The following is a 13,354-nucleotide window of genomic DNA, read 5'->3' on the forward strand; positions in this document are numbered from 1 at the left end:
GCTCAGTATCAATGCACTGAGAAACAAGGAGTGATTTTTAGGTATGACTTTCAGGTCTCAAACCATCAGTAGCTGGCATGAAGACTCATCTGGCAGCAGCTCTGCATCTGCATATGAACTTGGTGTGATCAATGCTATGTAGAAACTAAGGTGGGAAAGGGGAGAGTGTGCCTTCAGGGTACTGGGTGGAAATATCTGTACTTTTTTATTGCTGAATCTTAGAAGTCAGTATTTCTTTGTAAAAGTTATTGGATATTAACTGGTTAAAGCAACTACGTAGCACAGAAAAGGCAGCTAGGTTGGCTTGGTGGATAGAATGCCTGGCCTAGAGTAGGACAACTCATCTTCCTGAGTTCAAATCTGATCTCAGGAACTTAGTAGCTGTGTGACCCTAAGCAAGTCACTTAACTCAGTTTCCTCATCTATAAAATGAGGATAATAATAGCACTTACCTCCCAGGGCTGTTTTGAAAATCAAAAGAGATAATAATGGTAAAGTACCTAGCACAATGCCTGGCACATAATAAGAGAAGAGCTAAATAAATGGTAGCTATTATTATTATTATTATTATTATTATTATTATAAATGGAAGTGAGATACAATTGATGAGAGCTTGAGCAGATGGCATTAGAGAAGTGACACCTCAAACCTCTTAGAGTACCCTTAGAAAACTGAGGTGGAAAAAGCAGCAGGCTTCCTTCTGGGAGAGTTAAGCCAGGCCATAATTGCTACAGTCCTATTAAGCTCATCTACCTAAGTGGCCTTAGACAGTGGGCAGGGTGTGCCAACACACACTCAGATGAACCACTAGACCTTCCCTCAAGGGGAAAATTCACTTGAGAGTATAAGAGCATACCTGAACCTGGTCCAATCTCTCTGTAATATCTATGGTCTCCTGGATACTGAGTTAAGTCTTAGCTTTGTGTACTGCTTCTGTGACTTTGGACATCACAAAAATAATAACTGATTTAGGCCTATTTTCTCACCTATAATTCTAAAGTCCTTTCTGTCTCTAAATTCACATTCCTATCTATGGTGATTCTTTGATCCCTCCATGTGCTTGAAAGATGGTTATGATTCCCTATCATAAAACACACACATACACACACACACGTACATATGGAATAACATATGGAATGTGTGGGTGGGGGGTGTATCTTAGAATTTTTCTTTTCATCCAGAAACACATGGACACATTCTACTGAGACTTGCAGGGAAAGTGACAGATTAGTACCTTTCTTTATCAAACTCCCTTGCTTTTTATGTCCCCAACCTGGAGCTCCATGGAAGCTTGGTTTGGCTCATGTCTAAAGTCTCCCAAAAAGGGCACAGAAAAATATTCAATGTACAATATAAATCAGTTATAGGACAGCTACTTATTCCTTTTGGACATGTGCAAGAATGATTAAAGTATAAAAGACCCATACATTGAGAAAACTGAAAAGGTTAAAAAGTAATCGAAATTTTCTATCATTTTCTCTAAGGATGTGTATTAGGAGGGCAGAGTTTATAATCTCAAAGAGGATCATATATATGTCTGAAAGGTTCAGAACCGCCGGATATAAGAAACTATCAAAGTAGGAGGCAGAAGAATCAAAGCATATATTTAGGCTCCACAGTAACCGACCCATGAACCAGCATCCCCATTTTGATATATTAATCAAAAGCTTCCAGGCCCAATAAGTACACCTTACAAGAGTAACCAGGAGGCTACAGAGAAGCATGATGGTGTAAAACAAAATCATGCTTCCCCCTCTATGGTAAAAAGATTACCCACTGGCTTCAAGTCCTTGTTCAGCTTCCTCCCGTAGGTCAGCTCTGCTACTGGCAGCTTCGGCTGTGGCTGTGGCTATAGCAGCATCTGGCTCCAACGGAAGCTGTTTTTAACCATCCAGCTTCTGCGGGGGGGGGGGGGGGGGGGGGGGGGGGGGGGGGGGGGGGGTGTAAGATACGCCGGGGAAAGCACAGGTTCTTTCAATCTGCTTAAGCAAGGTGAAGGGGTTGACCGGGAAAGCACAGGTTCTTTCCATCAGCTTAAGCAAGGGAAGCAAGGTGAAGGGGCCAACAAGTTTACTTCAGTCCAACATACAAACAGCATTCAGTTCAGGGGAAAAAGCCAAACTAGTCAAGGGCATTTGTTGACTAAGTGCTAAGGAGCCCATTTTTGGTTGCCAACACAGGATGTTAATGCTTAAAACATTAAGATAGGAGCCACCTGAGACTGCTGAATGACCATTTCATCTTAATCTAGCCTCTGTACTGTCCAAACCACTCCTTCAAGGTCCAATTTTCTTAAACCTCTGTAACCAGAATTGTCTTTGTTTTCTTTGAGTGACTCAATTTATCTCAGTGAGCTTTACTAGGTTCTAAGCCCCAGGCCCAAACCCCATTAGGTGTTAGTGTAATCCATGTGGATGTGAACATCCCAGGGTCCTAAGGGGAGGGGCTAACTCAAGAACCAATCACCAGAGTCTGAGCTCTGGTGATTCAGATGATGTCTGATAATGTCTGAAGCCCTATAAGAAGGGAGGAGAGAGCCATTGCTGCGGGGCTCTGGAGATGGTGTTGATGAGGAGACTCCGGGCAGCTGTAGCTAAGGAGGCCTCTAGCTTGTAAACCCGGATGTTGAAACTTTGTTGAACTGTGGTAACTATCTGTTGGAACTTGAATCAGACAAAGTCTATTGATGTCTGTAATTTGCATTTTGTTTTGAAGTTCAGGGTGCTGGTTTTTTCCCCTGAACTAACTGAATGATATTTGAATTAAAAGTAAGCTTGTCAACCCCTTCACCTTGCTTTCCTTAATTAAGCAGATCAAAAGAACCTGTGCTGTTGGCAGCTTTCTGGGTGTTGGCTGTGGGTGAATCTTATACCCCCACGGAAGCTGCCAGCCGAGTTGTTGACACAACCTCCCATTTTATTTCACTTTTTCTAATTAACAGCAATCTGTTTTCTCTCCTTCCCACCCCATCCCACCCCACTCTATGCTCACTGGAAAAAAGGAAGAAAAAATGCTTATATGATAAATATTCATAATTAATTAAAACTGTATTGGCTATGTCCAAAATCTTACATCTCATTCTTTATCCTGAGTCCATGAGATGATGAGATATTATTTTTAAACTGTTTAGCACAATGTCTGGCACATAGTATATACTTAATATAATGCTTGTTCCCTTCTTCTCCCCCATCCCCTTTCTATCAGGAAGTGGATAGCATGTTTCATTATTGGTCTTTTGAAATAATAGTTGGTCATTGCATTGATCAAAGGTCTTAAAATTAATTACTTTCACAATATCACAGTTCTTATATAAATTTTTCTTTTAATCTGCTCACTTTGCTCTGCATTAGTTCACAAAAGTCTTCCCAGGTTTCTCTGACACCATCTCTTTCATTATTTCTTAGAGCACAGTTATATAGCCATATACTAGCTATTTCCCAATAGCTCTCTCTTAGCTTCTAGTTCTTTACTATTATAAAAAGAGCATCTATACATATATTTGGACATTTGAATTAAAAAAATTATTTAATCTTCTTGTTTATACATACTTAAGTGGTATCACTAGGCCAAAAAGTATGCACAGTTTATAAAATTTGTAGGTATAGTTCCAAATTGCTTTTCAGAATGGCCAAACTGATTCATAGCCCCAATGACGGTATATTAATGTTCCTGTTTTCTCATAGCCTCACCAGCATTTGTACATTTCCTTTTTATTCATCCTTATCAATCTCATGGATGCAAGGTGAAACCTTTGAGTTGTTTTAATATGTATTTATTTAATTATTATTAATTTGGAACATCTTTATACGGTTCTTGTTGGTTTAATTTTTTCCATTGACAACTGCTTATTCATATCCTTTGACCATTTATCAATTGAAGAATAACTCTTATTCTTATAAGTTTAAATAAATTTTTCACATTTCTTGGAAAGGAGACATTTAGCAAAGACACTTAGTGCATGTATATTTACCTTATAATTTTAAGTGCATTTTTTGTTTCAGTTTTGCAAAACTAAAAATTTTACACATTCAAAATTATTTATTTTTTTCTTCTGTGATTGACTCTAACCCTTGAACTTTCCCCCATCTAACTCACTTATCCATTTGTAACTTATCTTAGCATATGATGTGAGAAGTTGGTCTAAAACTAATTTCTTCTGGGTTGTGTTCCAGTTTTTCCAGAAGTTTTTGTTAAATAGAGAGTTATTGCCCTATTAGCTGGAGGTTTGGGAGTTTTTATCAAACACGGGTTACTTGCCTCATTTCCTTCTGTATATTTTATAACTAATATGTTTCACTGTTAGTCCTCTCTACTTTTTAACCAGTGCAAAATGATTTTGATGATTTTTGCTTTCCAGTGTAGTTTGAGACCCAGTACTGCTTAGTCCCTGTTCATTTCTACTTTTGTTCATTATTGCTCTTAAGATTCTTGAACTTTTGTTCCTTCAGATTTTTTTTCTACCATTACAAAGTAGTTTGATTGATATGGCACGAAATAAGTAAATCAATTTAGCATTTTGATATTTTGCTATATTGGCTTGGCCTACAAATTGTGAATTAATATTTCCCCAGTTATTTTTGTTTGTCTTTATTTTCATCAAGTGTTTTCACTTGTGTCGATAAATTTCTTGTTTATATATTGGTTGGCAGACTCCCAAGTATTATTAACAATCTGCAATTATTTTAAATAGAATTTATTTTTCTATCTCTTCCTTTTTGAAGGGGAGTATTATATATAAATGTTTATGATTTATATGGATTTATCTTATTTCCTATAAAATTTCTGAAACTAATCTTTAAATTAATTTTAGTTGACTTTCTAGGGTTCTCTAGTCAAACCATCATCATATTATCTGCAAAAGATAATTTTGCTTTCTCTTTACCTTTGATTACTCCCTTGTTTCTTTTTCTTGCCTTGTTGCTATAGATAGTATTTCTAGCACTCTATTAAGTAGAGAATGCTCCATGCCTTTTGAAAAGCCAGGTTCATCCTCACAGGAGGAGGATCATTTTTTTTAAAGTTAAGCCTCAGAAGAAAAGACCTTTGCTGCCACTCAGCTCCATCTGAGGTATCTAAGAGCTCCCAATCTCTGACTCACAAGGTTGCCATCAAGGCTAGAAACTTCTGTCTCAGGATCACTGTTTAGTTATCTATGCTCAGAAGAATATACACAAAGTTGAAGAGGCATGCATCCATGGCCCTGATGTCTAGGCTCAGTTTTGTCTATCTAGACTCTTTTTTGCTGCCAAGCTTTGCACATACTTAATGCAATGTGTGAACAGCTATCATAGCTATTACTTCTGAGTAAGGGTAGCAAAATCCCTTTCTTTCCCTATGGGAAGTCCATGGGACTGCTGTCAGCTTCCCTAAATACTAAAAATGGTGAAAGAAGAAAATGAAGTCTTTAAAGTCCAATGAGCAGGCAACTCTCTCCCTGACAAAGCAGCTAATCTTCTGACACAGTCCTTGCTTGCTGTCATTTGACTCTCCTTGCTATCAGGGGCTAAGATGGTGCTTCATCGTTGTGAAATCCTGCTGAGCACACTAATCCCTGGAAATGACCAGGTGAACTGAATTTGGTTCCACATGTGTCCAATTGAATGACCCCTAAGGATCATTCCTATACATGCTCCAAGGGGTATTCTCTGTTACAGAAGACCATATGCCCTAAAAACTGGCTGCTCTATCCCCAGGAATAGCACATATGTTAGTTGGGTTTGAATTTCACTGGATTATTAGCAGTAGGATGCTGGGAAAGTGACTTCCTCTCCTGTAAGTCAGCAGGATATTTACTCCTCATATCACACTGAGTTCTTTGAAAGAATGATATTTATTATGTTCATACACAGTATAGATATGTTCATTAGGAATATTAGCTTAACTCTATAAGCTATATACATATATGTGTGTGCGTACATACACATACACATATATGTATATATCTATATCTATATATGTAGTACAATCTCTCTACATACAAACAGATGTGCTTAAACATGACCAGGGACCCTGAATTTGTTTACCTTTTTAAAGTTAAGAATAGGTCTTCTGCCTGACTCCTGAAATGGTGAAGCCCTACCATGACTTTGCCCCCTTGTGGAATGAAAAACACAGCAGACCATAACCAATAGCTACAGTATTTTTTCCTCCCTGCTGACCACATTTGTAGCCTGAAGCTGGGTCTTTCTGGAAGATGTAATTTGGATGTGCCAGAAAATAAAAGAACCCCTAAACACTAATACATTGAGTTAACGTGTTTTGTTTCCCATTAAGCACTTCTCTCCATCTTAGCCCCAAACTCCCTATTCTCTCATGTTTTTTTGAACATCCAGTTTGTGTGCCAGCCCTAGTAACGGTATTGTTACCAGATTGGTTGCTCATACTGTAACGCTCTAATCCATCTTAATAACAGAAAGAAAATAGCAGTAATCACCACTGGGAAGAAAATAGCCCCATGGTAGAGCAACTAAAACTGTCACCTGAAAATGAAAAAAAATGTCCTTTGGTCTATGGAAAGTCATATCTGAATAAGAAAATGAAGAGAACTTGTCCTTACTTTCCAATGGAAATGACTCACATTTACCTTTTAGAAAGCTTTTCCTCAGACCATCCCTATGAGCTACCTTTCAACAGAATAGCCTCACTTTACAGAGAGAGAAATAATGACTCAGAGAATTGAAGGAACCTATCCATGATCACAGAGCCCACTGTGTGACCAGGAGTCATAACCATTTCTTGTGACTCCAAGTCCAGTGTTTTTCCACTATACCACAAAAACAAGTGTGGAGTAACAGAAGAAATAGGGGATCGTCAATATAAATTTAGAAGGAAGCTTCAGGGTCATTGAGTCTGTAGTCTCCTTTTAAAGTAAAGAAACTGAGTCCCAGAGAAATTGGAACTTGTCCAAGGTCAGAAGCTAGTAAATATCTTAGGCAGGATTCAAACTCAGATCTTTTTGACTCCAAGTCTCCTACATCATATTGCCATTATATGTAGTTGGATAAATCAATCATTCCAAATATCCTCTTTGATCCTAGGCAAGATCAAAAGGAGACATTTGTTTGGGGAATATCATCACATGAAAATGGTAGGATGAAAAACAGTGCTGCCACTGGAGTCAGAAGATCTACATTTAAATCCTGGCCTTGGCATATGCAATTAATATGAACTTAGACAAGCCAGTTTAACCTTTCTGGATCTCAGTTTTCTAACCTGTAAAATGGAGAGGTTGTATTAGAAGACTTCTGAGGTCCCTTAGCTCTAAATCCATGACTCTGTGACCCCACTTTAAGCTGCCAAACAAGGTTGGCAAAGAGCCTATTCTAGAAAGCTTTAAGGATTCATTTGGAATACTTCCAATCCTTAGAGGTTTAGGGAAAGTCCTAAGTCTGTGAACAGAGGAGATAGAATGGTAAAGTAGAAGGACTATCAATTTTTGGAGTTGGAATACATAGATGTGAATCCTGGCAACCTTGACTCTTTGTCACCCTGTGTCTCAGTTTACTCATCTTTACAATGAGTGTGTTGGACTAGATGAGGTCTAAAGTTCATTCTAGACCAAAGCCCCATACTCATGGACTTGCATTCTATGGGATAGTAGGGTTTGTAGAGGGAGGGATACAAGATGTACACAGATATGTATGATATCAAGCAAAGTATATTGAGAGCAAAGAAGAAATCTGAAGTGTTCTAGGAAAATGTGAGGAGGGAGGTAGCACTTTTGGAATAGAGCCTCAAAGAAAGAGGAAGATTTGAAAAAAAAACAGAAATGGTAGAAAGTGTGCACTCAGGTATTGAAGAACCTCTTCTGAAGTGCATAGAGGTGGGAGATAGCATTTTGAGTTTGGAGAACAGCTAGTCAGCCATTTTGTTTGGGACATAGAGTGAGAGTGAGTGAAGATGAAGAATGTAAAATAGGGCTGGAAAGATGAGTTATAGCCAAACTATGGAGGACATAAAATTCCAGGCTGGGAAGTTAATATTTTAACCTAGAACCTGTTTCTGAAGATTTTTGAGCAAAAAGAGTAGCAAAGTAAGACCTGTGCTTTAGGAAAATATTTTTGCCTAGCTGTATGAAGGATAGAGGTGAGACTGGAGGCCAAGAAGCCAATTAGGAGCATTACAATAATCCAGGTAAAATTTTAAGGGAAAAAGAACAATTTTTATTAAGTACCTACTATGAACCAGACACTATGCTAAGTATTTCACAAATATTTCATTTGATCCTCAAAATAATCCTATGAAGTATGTGCGGTTATTAACTTTATTTTTTTAGAGATGAGGAAACTGAGACAGACAAAAGTTAATTGACTTGCATAGGGTCACACAGCTAAGAAATGGCTGAGGTTAAGTTTGAACCTGGATCTTTCTGATTCCAAGTCCAGTGCTGTATCCAATCTGCCACGTAGCTGCTACGGTGGTAGCAGAGGGAGAGGAGAGAAAGGGATGCACTCAAGATATCTTTGAGGTAGAATTGAGAGGAATTGACAAACAGAAAGGGAAAATAATTTGAGATATTAAGCCTGTGTTACTGGGAAGACAGTGATACCCTTAAAAGAAATAGAGAAGTAGGGAAGAAAGACAGATTCTGGGGGTAAAAGGAGAAGTTCACTTTTTGAAATGTCAAGGTTGGATATTTTAAATGCTGATTGATCGAGACTCAATAGTCATATAAGCATTCTAATAGGCTCCTCTCTGACTTTTACCTTAAAACTTCTTTGTATGTTAATACAATTTCTTTTAAAATCTGTTCTACCAAAAATCTCATTTGATAATTTAAAAAATTTATCTGATAAACCATAAGGAGGATATAAGCAAAATAGCTGAATTGTTGTTGCTTGTCCTCTTAGATTTTCAAACGCCTTGATTTAACCCTATAGGACCAGGTTTCAAATTTGGGCTCTAATCCTTGTTAGCTAGATGTCCTTGGCCATATCCCATCTTTCCTCAGCCCTCCAGTTTCCTCATCTTCCAAATAAAGTGGTGTAATGTTAATGGAATAGGAAGGTCTTCCCTGTCCATTAATAGGCCTTTATGACCACATGTGTTCAATCACATCTGTGATATGTCCTGAGTTCCATTGGGGGAGGAACTTGCTTAAAGGGGAAGCTTGCTTATGGGGAGGCTTGCTTGTGGGAAGGATTTCATACCTTTTGGTGCTAAGCTCATTAGGCATTGAGTCAGGAGGGTTGTGATGTCTGCTGGCTCTGAGCCTATTAGCCATTTACATATATATGTATATATACATATATATGTGTATATATATATATATGTATATATACATATATATGTGTGTGTATATACATATATATGTATATGTATATATACATATATATGTATATACACACACACACACACACACACACACACACATACACACACACACATGCACACACACACACACACACACACATATATTGCTTTGGGGGTTTGCTTATAAGAAGAACCTTTTGATTCCCTGGATGGGACTCTGAGTAGCCATTTGTTCAGAGTCCCTGACTACTCAGATGTATCTGTGCTCCCCCAATCCAGTGGTGTATGCAGGTGGTTGTATTACTTTGATCAGAGAGTTGGAGCCATGTCTGTTGATCTTTGTGCTAATTTCTCTGCTTGTGTCTTCTTTGCTTATTTTTTCTCCACGTTCAGGGTGCTGACCTTTTCCCTGAAATAGTGAGTGTAATTAGAAGAAGATCGTTAACCCCTTTAAAGCTACCTTTTCTTTAAAAGCAGATGAAAGAACCCGTGCTAGCAGACCAAAGAACCCGTGCTAGCAGACCATCCTGGATGTGCCAAGCTGCTTGCTGTTACAAAGGGTTCATCCTTGACAACAGATATGATCTCTGCTTATTTTAATCTCTGGACATGTCCATAGTTGTGACTTATCTGAATATTATGAATAAATTTAATCCATTTGACCACAGTCCCATTGTTTCAACAAATGGCTTGATTAGCTTTGTCACTGAGTTGGCCATCAATTTTACTGAAAAACCATCCAGCTCAGTAAAATTGATGGTGGTGGGGGAATAAAAGGGAATAAGTATTTATTAAGCACCTACTGTGTACCAGGACTGTGCTAAGTGCCTTACAAATATCTCATTTTAACTTCACAACAACCCTGGGAAGTAGGTGCTACTATTATCCCATATTACTCTGGAAGAAACTGAGGAAGACAGACATTAAGTACCTTGCCCAGGATCATACAGTTAGTTAAGTGTATGAGGCTGGATTTGAAATCAGGACTTCCTGACTCTCGGCCCAGCACTCTATCCCCTGTACAACTTAGCAATTTAGTATAAATTGTGTGTCTACACAACCTCAGTTTTCAGTTTTAATTTGACTTGGCATGTGTTGTGAGAAATGCTATTTTGAGTGCAGCAGATTTATTTTAAATTCTGTAACCTCAGATTCATAGGATCATAGATTTAGAGCAGGGAAGGGAGTCAGAGACAATCTGCGCAAAGACCCTCATTTTATAGAGGAGAAAGCTGAGGCAAAAAGAGGTAAAATGATTTGTCCATAGTCATGAAACTAGTATCATAGGCAGTATTTGAAGTCAAATCTTCTTGTTTCCAAGGCCAGCATTTTATCCATAACACCACTGACCCACAAAGAGTGACAGAGGAAGCCCTGTTGGTGGGGGATCTGGTGCCTTTTAAGTGTCGTATTACTCTGCTGACATCAAAAAGCTCACCTTATACATAAGCTCATAGAGTCCTAGAGCTGGAAGGTTCTTAGACAGTAAGACAAATATTTGAATCTGTTAGATTATGGTTGAATAATGATTAGTTGTTTAAATATTAATAATTACTTGCCTTGTAATAAATAATACACACCTTGAAAACTTAAATACTTCAAGAGCCATTGGTTTTTTTTCAAAATGAAAAGAAATTGGCTCTCTAAGGATATAAAGTATTTTACATACATTTTCTTATTGGTTCAATATAATAGTCATAAGAATTTGATAGGAAAAAAATAGTAAATGATTATGTAAAGGATCTGTGATTTCCTCAGGTTGAGGAACTCCCTCCACCAGCACAGAGTAAGAACCAGTCTATGAATAAGTAAGGAAAGTTCTAAAGAATTTCCTGAGGCACAAGAAGAGTGTTATCATTCCATTTTATAAATGAATAAAACCGAGGCCCAAAGGGGTAGCATGGCCTGCTTCAAGTCAAACAGCTAATTATAGGCAGAGCTTAGATCGGACTTCACATCTCCAGATACCAGGTCTAAAGCTCTTTCTTCAACACAGCAGTGCCCCCCAAAGAAATGAAAAAAAATGGTACCATGGATATGATCATTGTTGAATGGCCTATATTTGCTTGTATGGTCTTCACTTCAGTGTCGATTTGCATAAGACTCTTCTCATTGCCAGTGTATGGGATGGAGTATTTGGGAGTTCAAGAGCCTGATATTTGAGCTTTCAGCTTTGAGAGAAGAGATACGTGGTCCCAGACTCTCTTCAGGTCCCTGAAGGAAGAGAAAGGCTATGAGAAAAAATTAACAAATAGAGAAACTAATTACCATATTCCTATCCCCAGCTTGCTATGCTAGAGACTAGAAAAGTTTTCCTTGGGTAAGATATGGGATTCTCTCTCTTGGTTGAGCTTAGTTATCTTGATCCCAATGGGAGAACTCATTCATTCTATGTATTTTCTGGTCTATATTCTCATGTATATTTTCTATGATTTTTGTTTGCTCTCTGGAAAAAAAATGGCTTTATTTACCATTTGCTATGTGTATCCATTGTGGAGCTGGCATTTGATAGAGAGTCAAGCCTTGCATATAGAACTTGGGTAACTCTTTTCCCATTAAGGGATAGCAATCAGGAGTGTAGCTTGAACCTAAAAATTAGTTCACCTAGACTAGCTATGTTTAAGGGAACATATAGATATGATTCTTGCCTAGCACCACTTCTGAAGAAAGCAGTGTGGCCAGCTTCTGGCCCTAATGTACTGTTTCCACTCCTGGCTAGAATATCTTTTAGAGAAGAGTAGGGGGAGGACATTCATGAGATATATCTATTCTTGCTACCCTGAGAGCCACATTTAGACAAACCCATGTAGCCACACATAATCTATGTGGGGAAAAAACATCCCCTCTATTTGGAAATGTGTTCATCTATGTGCAGTATCTTAGACGAAAATATAAATTAGGCTAAGTTTATGTTTTGTACCCACAGTTTCACCCTCCCACCAATCTTGTGCTTTTTATTTCTTCAGGTTATCTTCCCTTCTTTAGAAAAAAAGGCTGCCATGACTCATGTCCTCTCCCTTTCTTAAAATCTGCTTTTAGCTCCTTCATCCTCTCACTAGAACAGAAGAGATTGATATCAGCTTGTGGTGCTACCTTTTCCAGAAGTATGTGTCCTTTGGCATCAATCAATTGACAGATAACTATTGAGTTCTCTATATCTGCAAAGAAATGTGTGACACAAAGAACTATAGGATAACTGTTGCCCTAATAGACCTTACACTCTAATGGGAGGAACAAAACACATGCAAGTGAAAAGTTAAATACTCACACAACACTTAATATCACAGGATATGTGATATGTTACAAATTGCCAAATGAGTGGTATAGAAAGTAAAGGTGATGAATTCAGAGGAAGGAAAAATCACTGTGGGCTAATACAGTCTAGGAAGTTCTCATGGATGAAAAGGGACTGGAGAAGAGTCTTGAAGGATTCTCAGGCTTTGAATGAGATCAGAAAATAATGTAGGTGAGAAAGATTATGTGAGCAAAGACACATAGAGGTTTGAAAGTACAATGTACTTTTAGGGGAGAGTGAATACTTTGATTGGGGAATTGTGAGAGATAAGGCTTGGAAAGTGGAGTTTGGAATAAAAAACTAAGGAGTTTAGTAATAACTGACATTTCTGTCATACCTTAAGACTAATACAAAAGATGGGTAGCTAGGTGGCACAGTGAGTAGAGCACCGGACCTGGAGTCAGGAGGATCTGAGTTCAAATTCGGCCTCAGACATTTGACACATGTACTAGCTGTGTAACCTTGGGCAAGTCACTTAACCCCAATTGCCCTGACAAAAAGCAAAAAATAAAAAATAAGAAAGACTAATACAAAAAAGCTGCCATCAATATTTTTTGTACATATGGATTATTTTCCTCTTTCTGTGATCTCTGGAATGTAGGCCTTGTATTGGTATTGCTAGGTCCAGGGGTATGCACAATGTAGTGATTTTTTTGACATGGTTCCAACATGCTTTCTAGAACATGTGAATCTCCAGCAGTAGAAATCAGTATGTCTGTTTGCCAGTAGCCTTCCTGACATTTAGACTAAATGTTTTCTAAGAGCATATGAGTATGTGATTCGCCATGGACACCAAATGTGATGCTG

The sequence above is a fragment of the Trichosurus vulpecula genome, chromosome 3 (genome assembly GCF_011100635.1).
Source record: "Trichosurus vulpecula isolate mTriVul1 chromosome 3, mTriVul1.pri, whole genome shotgun sequence".
Lineage (NCBI taxonomy): Eukaryota > Metazoa > Chordata > Mammalia > Diprotodontia > Phalangeridae > Trichosurus > Trichosurus vulpecula.